Genomic DNA, 9,891 nt, shown 5'->3' with positions numbered 1-9,891 from the left:
ATTTAGTCCATCTAGCATGTCTCATTATTATATTTAGTGACCCACTTGAAAATGTTTGATGTATATCTACATAAGGTAAGATTACTTAAAAAAAGCAAAAGAAAACAAAAAATAAAATAAGATTGTTAAATAGGCAAGGTTGCTCTAATGAAGAAAGCCAAAAATAAGATGACTTACAAAACAAGGAAATTTCATTCTTGTCCATGTGATACTTTCAACAGTAAAAGTCCAAGTCTTTAAGGCAGTTCTTCTCTACACTATAAGTGGGGAGCCTAGAATCTAAGTTATTGTTTTCCAAAGACCTAAGGTGTCCTCATCATCTGCATGGTTCAAGTGTGATCAGAAAATAGACGGAAGGAAGAAAATGTGAAAGAGGCATGCCCTATGTCTTAACTCCTAGACTGCTTAGAACTTCCACTCACATCCATCACCAATAACTTAGTCACAGGGCTACTTCTAAGAGTAAGGACATCTGGAAGCCAGGCAGGGGTGAAAAGGTTTTTGTAGCCTACTATCAGTCTCTGCCACACGATCCTCATTGCTAGTTTCCAGTACTGGTTTCCATTACTAGTTAACAGTCCTAGTTACCAAGGAAGAAATGCTTCCACAGGAAGACACACATTTACTTCTAATAAACTGGAAGTTGAGACTACCATCTGGCCATTTTGGGTTTTTCACAGCACTCAATCAAAAGAAGAAAAAAAGTATATTATTATGTTGGCTGAAGTTATTTTTATACTGACTATCAAAAAAAATAGCTTTGCTACAGAAAAGTGGGTAAAGGAGAGTATGTCTGCAATACAGGAGCTCATCTGGGGACATGCTACTACTTTCATAATCACTAGTAAAAGTTCCTGGATGATCATAGCAACATTTTACATGCAGGACTACCAAGGAATGTTAGCTTGACTCACTTCACCGAGAAGCCTAGTCAGTTGAGATGTTAGCAAAAGACAAAGGGAATAGGAAACCGATAGTAGAGCAAAGAAATTTAAAACTATAACTATACATTCATTAACAGTTGCCCATAGTTTTTCATACTCTGTTAAATATATATGATATATGTGAATATATATTGACCCATTTCCTTTTTTCTGTTCTGTTGTTCATCCACTATTTCGCATGTGTTGTCTTCGTGTGTGTGTGTGTGTGTGTGTGTATTTTTAAAATTTCTTTTAGAGATGAAATCTGGCTTTGTGACTCAGGCTGGAGTGCACTGTTGTGATCATACATAGCTCACTGCAGCCTCAAACTCCTGGACTCATGGGATCCTCCCACCTTAGCTTCCTGACTAGCTGGGACTACAGGTGTGCGCTGCCATTCCTGGTTGTATTTAAATGAATAACTTAATCTATAGAATGCCTTATATGAAGTAGAATTGACTAAATTGGAAGAAGAATAAAAATTACTCAGTGATAGACTTAGTGAGTGGTAGAATATTAAGTTTCCCAGTAAGTATATTTTTGTTACTGTTGTTCATTTATTTTTATGAGTGGTAATTGAGTTATGTCGGATGCAAGTGTGTTTTTATTGTAATAGTTGCTATTTGGAGGTTCAGCTATGGATAGGAGGTGTACACAGATATCAGAAAACCAAAGGAGTAAACAGTGGTGGGCATGATGGATTAGCTTTTTCAACTTCTATCCTCTATCTAATTAGAGAGAACAAAGAGTTGTCTTCATTTCATTGATTATTTTACAAGTGAACACATATTAGACCTCCCCCTCACCCCCGCTTTTTTTTTCTTTCTGAGACAGAGTCTCGCTCTGTTGCCCAGGCTGGAGTGTAGTGGTGCAATCTCAGCTCACTGCAACCTCCGCCTCCAGGGTTCAAGCAATTGTCCTGCCTCAGCCTCTTGAATAGCTGAGATTACAGAAGGGCGCCACCATGCTGGGCTAATTTTTGCATTTTTAATAGAGATGGGGTTTTACCACGTTGGCCAGACTGGTCTCGAACTCCTGACCTCATGATCCACCCGCCTCGTCCTCCCAAAGTGCTGGGATTACAGGCGTGAGCCACTGCACTCGGCCCTAGAAAGTACTTTTATCATTGGTCCATTCATGTTTGTGTCTATTTTGAATAATACAATGAACACCTGTGAACACTCATCCCAATCCAGAAACTGAAGCATTGATTATAACTTTTATAACTCTGTGTGGTTCTGTCCCATCCTATACCCCTCCTCCTTCACTTGAAGTAGCTCCTATCCTGAATTTATTCTGATTCTTCTCTTCTTTGCTTGCTTTTTCTCTTTTTTAAATGCAGCTTTTCCACTTCTCTGTGTAATCTTAATAAGCATATTAAGTATATGCTGAATATGCATTATACAGTTTAGCTCTGTGTCCCCACCCAAATCTCACCTTGAATTGTAACTCCCGCATAATCCCCATGTGTCAAGGGCGGGACCAGGTGGAGGTACTTGAATCATGGAGCCGGTTTCCCCCATGCTGTTCTTGTGATAATGAGTGACTCTCACAAGATCTGATGGTTTTATATGCATCTGGCATTTCTCCTGCTTGCGCTCATTCTCCTCCCTGCCGCCCGGTGAAGAGGTAACTTCCACCATGGTTGCAAGTTTCCTGAGGCCTCCCCAGTAGAACTGTGAATCAATTAAACCTCTTTTCTTTATAAATTATCCAGCCTCAGGTATATCTTCATAGCAGCATGAGAATGGACTAATACAGTAATATATTAATAAGTATATTGCTTTTAGTTGCTTTTAACCTTACAAAATTTGTTAACAATCTCCATGTAATCTTTTGGGACTCTCATTATTTCTCTTAATTTTTTCTTAATAGGATTTATTCGTATTTTTGAATGGAGCTTTGGTTCATTCACTTAATCTGCTGAATAATTCTGTGCACCTACTTTACTTATGTGTTTCCCTGTCAACAACTATTTATTATTGTGAACAGTGATACTATGAACATTCTATTGCAGCATATGTCTTTAGGTATATAGATTCAAGAGTTTGAGGTGGAGGCATACAACCTAGGAGTAGAATTTCTGGGTCACATAGTACATGAATGTTAAATTTTACAAGATAATATCAAGCTGTTTTCCAAACTGGCTATGACAGTTTATATTCCTACTAGAAAGGCATATGGAATACTGTTGTGCTACAAAGATCATTTCCAAGTTTAAAAATAACTATTCACTATTCACAGTCTTTCAGTGTGTTTTGATAAAGTATCATTATTTTATGTAGTCACACTCATCAATCTTTTTCTCTTGTCGATAGTCCGGTTTTGCCTAATTGAATAAATCCATCTCTATTTCAAGATTATAAACAAATTTATTTTTTATTAAAAGTTTTAAAATTTTGCTCTTGAAATTTATATCTGATCCATCTAGGTGAATAGCTTACAAATACCTTGCAAAACTCTTTTATTTAATCCTCACAATGGTATATGTCACAAATATCATTACCTTCATTGTGCAGATGACAAAGCGAGGATTCAGAAATGGCAAGAAACTTGTGAAAGTGTGCATACCTGGTAACTAGCAAATTCTATCTGAAAATTCTGATGGGTTGTGAAGTCTTTCTTTCTCTAATATCTGCCTCTGCCCTTCATACTATAGGGAGGGTGCTCCTCCTGTGCAGAAGTGACATCTCTATGTTTACAACATAGAAGTTATCAAAAAAATAGTTTATATCTCTCCAAGAGCTCATCTTTTCTATGATCCCAGGGTATTTGTAAGCTTTAGCCAGCAGACAACTTATTAAAGAAACATGTACAGTATTTTTGTGCTGACGTTAATTTTGTTCCCATTGTTGTTGGTGTCTTTCCCAAACAGGGACATATGAGGCACCACAACAGAGATGAACTATGCCCTGGTTACTATAGACCTATCTTTAAAAGGTTTACAACTCCAAGCTGCATATGCCTATGCTTACTAGTTTTTAGTTTCTACAGCTACTTAAACTTTTGAGTTGAGGTGGTTATATGCTCTTGGCCCATATCTTTCCTCCCATACATACCTTTGGCAACACTTTTCTATTGGGTGTCTGTTCTTGGCATTACCTTCCCCAAAGGCATTATTTCTCATTTAATGCAATTACTTCAATTAATATGTCTAATGGGAGCAAAAGAGCTATTATCCCCTGCTTTACCTTCATGAGAGGTAAAACTTTGACGCAGATGAAGAGATAGAACGACTGTAGCGAATATACTTGAAATTATACACATAACAGCATCTGATTTCCTCTCATGCAAATAAATCACATATAAAAGCTTTTCCCAGAGAAAACAAATTTTCCTCTGGAAATAATTAATAATAGGCTTAGAGATCTATGTCAATCAAATGAGAGTTGTCTTTTTCTGAATACAGATTTCTAGTATTGCATTCTTATTTAAGTAGATGCATTGTTGCATGATGAACAACTATGGGGCCACTTGAATTGTCCCTCAATATAGAGTTGAAGCTTTCTTTTTTCTTTTTAGCAACAGAGGAAATTAAGAACTTATTTGAGAACACTGTTAACAACATTAGGCTATCCACAGTATTCACTTTAAAAGTTCTATTTCTATTCTATTCTATTTCTTCAATTTTATTTCTTTTATTCTGACTCTATTTCTAGCAGGGTTTCAGTCTGATGGTATTCTCAGTTTTTCACTTTGCCTCTGCAGCACAGTTTCTGAGCTGTCCTTGTACTCAGAAGTACCATCCCTGAAGGATTATTCAGTGTTTTCATTCTTCTCACAGCTTTATCTCAGGCAATTTGACTGGTTCAACATATCGGAGGGTGTATGAATGGTAAAATGACAGTGTCACAGAGTCCATAAGGTATTTAAACATGATTGACAAACTTGCTATACATTTGCCTTTGGAAAACAGCCACAAATGGGTTCTTTATTAAAATGTTAGAATCAACATTACAATTTTCATGCATCTATAAAGTTAACATATATTTTGCAAGTGCTTTTGCACAAACAACTCCACAAAATGCACTTAAGGGTAGGATTAAATTGATATATTATGAACTAAGGATATGCGCATAGTGTTTTCTATTCCCCCTTCTTTCTTTTCACCCTCATTATAAAGTTTTATTTTTCTAAAAGTCTACTCAAATGTATCACACTTGCCATAATAAAATGAACAAAAAAACCAAAGTTCTTTTAAGGTTATCTAATTGAAATATTCACTTCCATGGACAAATGCTCCAGTATTCTGCTATTTCTTTATTATCAAGCATTATAGGATGGAATGATCACAATCACTAGAAAAAAAAGACCTGGAAAATTATCAGCTTTCTTTCATGAATACCTTAAATGATATCATGTTATTTAAAAATATTAATTTCCATTATTATTTTATTCTAAAAATTGACATAGCTCAAATTTGTAGTATTGTTGAGAATATGTTTCAATTGTTAAACAGGAGATTCAGCATGGTCTGCAAGTAAAACATAAAATGATATATATCTAGAAATGTTAAGTGAAAATTTGTTTCCAGCCTGTTTCCTCTCTCCCTACCTTCCTCCTCCTCTCTGCCCTGCAAAATAAAAGAAAAACAGGACCTAAGACTTAAATTACTTGGGCAATTTTTTAAATTTTAGAATATATTATAATATGATGTAAAAATGAAAATGAAAATTTAGTCAATATTGTGAACAGTGATAATTGGGTTTTATATCGTTTACATTCAGGCTGTTGGTGTTATGTAAACCAAAACTATATCGATAGATAGAAAAATACAATGCACTAATGAGAAAGTTTTCATTTGTTTTCAGAAATGATGAAGCAAAATCCACCTGGTCCATACCACAAATGGTATGTAAAATGAATCAACCATTGAAAGGCTGATTTTAGAAAATTGCCATTTTTATTTTTCAAGATTCAGTATCAGAATCTTATTTACAATTTTCTCAAAATAACATTTGTAAATCTATATTTGTTAGGAGTCAAGCCAATGTGAGAAGATTTCAAATCCAACGTTACTTATAAACAAGCATTTAATGTTTTCCATTGTCTTCATTAGACAGCATCTGAAAATAATTTATTTATTTTTATTTAGAAACCAAAGATTTCAAAGAAATATTTTAATGTATTTGACTCTATGCTAATATATATATAAATTTCAGAACTTACATGTATAGGTACCTATAATAAAAAAGCAGTGTAATAAATTGTTGTCATAAGTGTAAACATTCCTTTAATCTGCTGTTCCTTTATAGTTAGATTCTATACCTATATTCTAATCTCTTTGTGGTGTGTATTTACTTATATATTTTGTGTGTGTATAAATCTGAACATTACTGAAGTCAAAATGAGGTATACATATGCTACATAAGATAACTCAAAAATAAAACTAAATTCCTTAAGCACTTCAGCAAAGAATACAGCAATATGTGTTTAACCGTCTAATAGAATATAGCCAGGAGATGATCAAATAACCTCCAAAAGCAAAAAGTAGAATTAGTATTCTGTGTTTTCACATTGAGATATCAAATTGTATACAGTGGCTGTAACTATCAATTCATAAAAGAAGTAAGTTAATAACAATAAAATACTGTTAAAAAATCATCTGCTTAGTGGTTCTTAAAGTACTGGTATTAATGGAGCCACAAATCCAGAATGTCAGGGCACATGCCAAGAATGTGCGTGTAAGTATGCAAATTTTAATATAACTCATCAGTTTATGTAATTGATCACCAGTGATATTTAAATCAACCCAAACATTTCAATCTTGAGAAAAAAATATTTTCCATTTGTTGGCTTTCTACAGGAGGAAAACTCAATTGAGGTTTTGGCAATTGAGCAGATGTTACTAGAAAGGAAAAAAAAAAAAAGAGTACTGAAGGATGCTCACTAATTGAGCTAAATCCTATAAATGAAGCCCAGAACTTCATATCTCCTTTGACTTTCGTGAGTCTTTAAATAATTATAATGAATTTGTAAGTTCTAGCCAGCCTTGCTGCTTATGCATCATTAAAATCAAACCTAGTTCTGCCAGTGTATTAACTTGTCTATATATTCACATAATTAGCACCTCATCATTTTGTGCTATTCTGGGACTGCCTGGCATCTTCCAGTCTCACATCCAATATTGTGAAAAGCAGTTACTACCAGCTCATAAAATTCTGCTGCCCTTCCACTTCTGCTATTTTCCCTGTATGAAAACTGGATTTTAAAAAGATGAGGAGGAAGACTGGACAGATCAGTAAGTTTTCAAGATGTTATTTAAAATATAAGGAAACCCAGAAAATGGAATAGCTTTAGTCAGTCTGTCCAGATCCATCTTCTCTGGCCCTTGTATCACCTATTTAATTGCTGGAATTTTGATTTTGGCGTCTCCCAATCTAGGGGCTCAGGGTTCCGTACCGTAAGCCAAACACTATCACTCGGGATGAGCTGCTGCAGGAAGAGATTATTCCTGCTTGACTGCGATTTATGTTGATATTTAAATTTTTTGGTCTTATTTATTTATTTTCCTTTTTGGTACTGGCTTCTTTGATCAACCTAACAGCCCCGGTGACCGGACCCCACTGCTATTGTTGTGAAGTTATTGATTTACTCTGCTAAAGAATGCACTTTTTGAGAAGTTTCTCCGAGTGGTCAACCAATTTTTAGGCTATTCCTTGTTTGCACATGAGGAAACATAGTTAGAAATGTTTAGGTTTCCTTTTTTTGTTCTGTTTTGTCTTGGAGGGTGGTTGGGTTGAAAGGTGAAGCCCACAGGGCAGCCTCCTGCCTTTGGGTCTCGGCCAAAGTTTCTGCTGGTCAAGTTTGCGGCTTGATGAGCGAGAGGAGCCCCTGGACGTTGCTGATTGACCTGCCTCTCACAGTAGCTCTTTGGCAGGTCAGCCAGCGACATTTGCTACTGGACTCTTGTGGGGGTGGGGGTGGGGGCTCGCTCCTGAGCCAAAATCGCCGCGGCCTCAGGCAGAGCCGGCAGCTGCTGCAGAGGAACTCGGTGGCTAAGGCTGCGGAGCAGTGGGCGTCGGGCACCGAGCGGCGCGCACTGGGTGTCAGGTAAGAGACGATCCCTGGTGATCTGGGAGGCACAGGGGGGTGTTGAGTACAGCCGAACAGCTTCCCGAGTGCGCGGTCCCCGCGGAGCGCCCCGGGCGCGCGGGTACAGCGGAACGGCTCTTCTGACCCGGCCCACGCGCCGACCCGCTGTTTTCATATGTTGTAGGAAGGCTGAGAAACTCCAGGCTCTTCTCAGAGCCAAGACAGGCTTGGAGGGAAGTAGCCTGCCTGCCTTGGGACGCACCTGTTGCCGGAGAACGACCCCCGCCTCCTCGGCGCAGCCCTCCCCAGCCGCGAGGGCGCGGGGTGTGGCCTGAGAGAGCGCAGCCCGCGCCACCGCAGGGTCGCTCGCTCCCGCTCCTCGCCTGTCTGAGCCCTCCGAAAGGGGTCCCGGCCAGGGCCAAGGTCATGGTGCGTCTGTGGCTGAGCCCCTTTAGGCTGCTGCAGCCTTGGCCAGGCGGCGACTCCTTTACTCTCTCCTTCCGCACAAGTCTCGAGTGGGCGATGGTAGTCAGCCCTCAGAAAGAAATCCGTGTGCTCGCCCTCCTGAGCTCCGGGCCTGCTCCTTCTCGGGTTCAGGGCTCAATCCGAGGAACTGAGCTGCGGTGGCGGGGGTCGAAAAGAGACTCCGCGAAGCAAGGCGTGCGGGGCGCCTCAGCCTTTTGGGCCCCGGCGAGTATTAACCCATTTTATGGTAAGCAAAGTTGTGGCACCTTTACTCACTCCCCTCGTCTAGTGTCAACCCCCGCAACGGATGGGAAGTGGGGGAACTAACCTCTAAAAGTACTTACTGGGAGGAGGCCCTGAACCTTGGACCACCCACACTCACGCATTACGGACCTTCGAGAAAGCAGAAGGTGACCGAGGAGCGGAGGGAGCGCCGCGTCCCGGCCTCAGAGCGAGGGAGTCCCGGCCTTGTCCCCGCAGATCTCCCATTTCAGGCACCTCTGTTACTGGAGCTGAAAACCCTTAGGGAAGAAGGAAGGGAGGGTCCTGGTCTGTTCTGGCAAAGGCCCAGTCGCCCCTTCCCGGCCCATCGCAGCCCCCTCGGAACCGGCTGCGGCCGGCGTCAGCCCTCTCTGGGCTGAAACGCTGTGCTGAAGAAGAGTGGCTTCTGGTTTGGACTCCTGGAACCCTGGCCCCGGTCTTCCAGCCCCGCAAGCTTGTATTTCGAGGGCTGCTCTACCCTCCTTTTTTTTCCCCCCGTTGCCACCTTCTTTGCTAATTTGGGGGAGATTTAAAACTTTGTATTACATTGTCCACTGAGAAAATCAAGACTTTTTTAAAGGGTAAAATATCTTGTAGCAACAAGATTTTTCCACTCCTTCATTTGCAACCCTTCTGCTCTGACCAGACAATGCTACTTCCCCAAATCAAAACTCAGGTGCAGCGTTTTCAGTCTGGGTGTGGGAAAGACAGACGCCGCCGAAGACCTGGGGCCAGGGAGGTGGCTCAGGAGGACGGCGGGGGCCGGACCTGTGCACCGTCCGCAGGGCGAGGAAGCTGCTCTTCGTCCAGTCCAGTGCTCGCTCCCAATGCTCTCCCCCGTCCGCCTCTCTCTCCTCACCCCATTTGATCAGCAGGGGAGTCGCACAGGGTTGTCGTTAGGACTAGCCACTAGCTTCCTCCCATCACCTGGGACTGCAAAAGTTCTGGAGCACTTCCCCCCTCCCCTCCTTTTTTTTAAATAACCAGGAAGACTTAGTGTATGTCACTATCTTATTGGCGAGTCTGGTGAATTAAGAAACATTCTTTATGCTTGGTATTAGGAATGCTTTTGGACGTTAGTCTTTCCACATCCAATCTAATCTCTTGAATTAAGAAACTTTCCTTCCACCAAGGTGGAGGTGGTAGGAGAAGAGGCTCTTGTCCAATCTTCAAGAGCACTAACGTCCTGGCCTTGACCAATGGCTGT

This window comes from Pongo pygmaeus, chromosome 5, assembly GCF_028885625.2.
Source record: "Pongo pygmaeus isolate AG05252 chromosome 5, NHGRI_mPonPyg2-v2.0_pri, whole genome shotgun sequence".
In the NCBI taxonomy this organism is placed as follows: Eukaryota; Metazoa; Chordata; class Mammalia; order Primates; family Hominidae; genus Pongo; species Pongo pygmaeus.
This window is presented reverse-complemented; position numbering follows the sequence as displayed.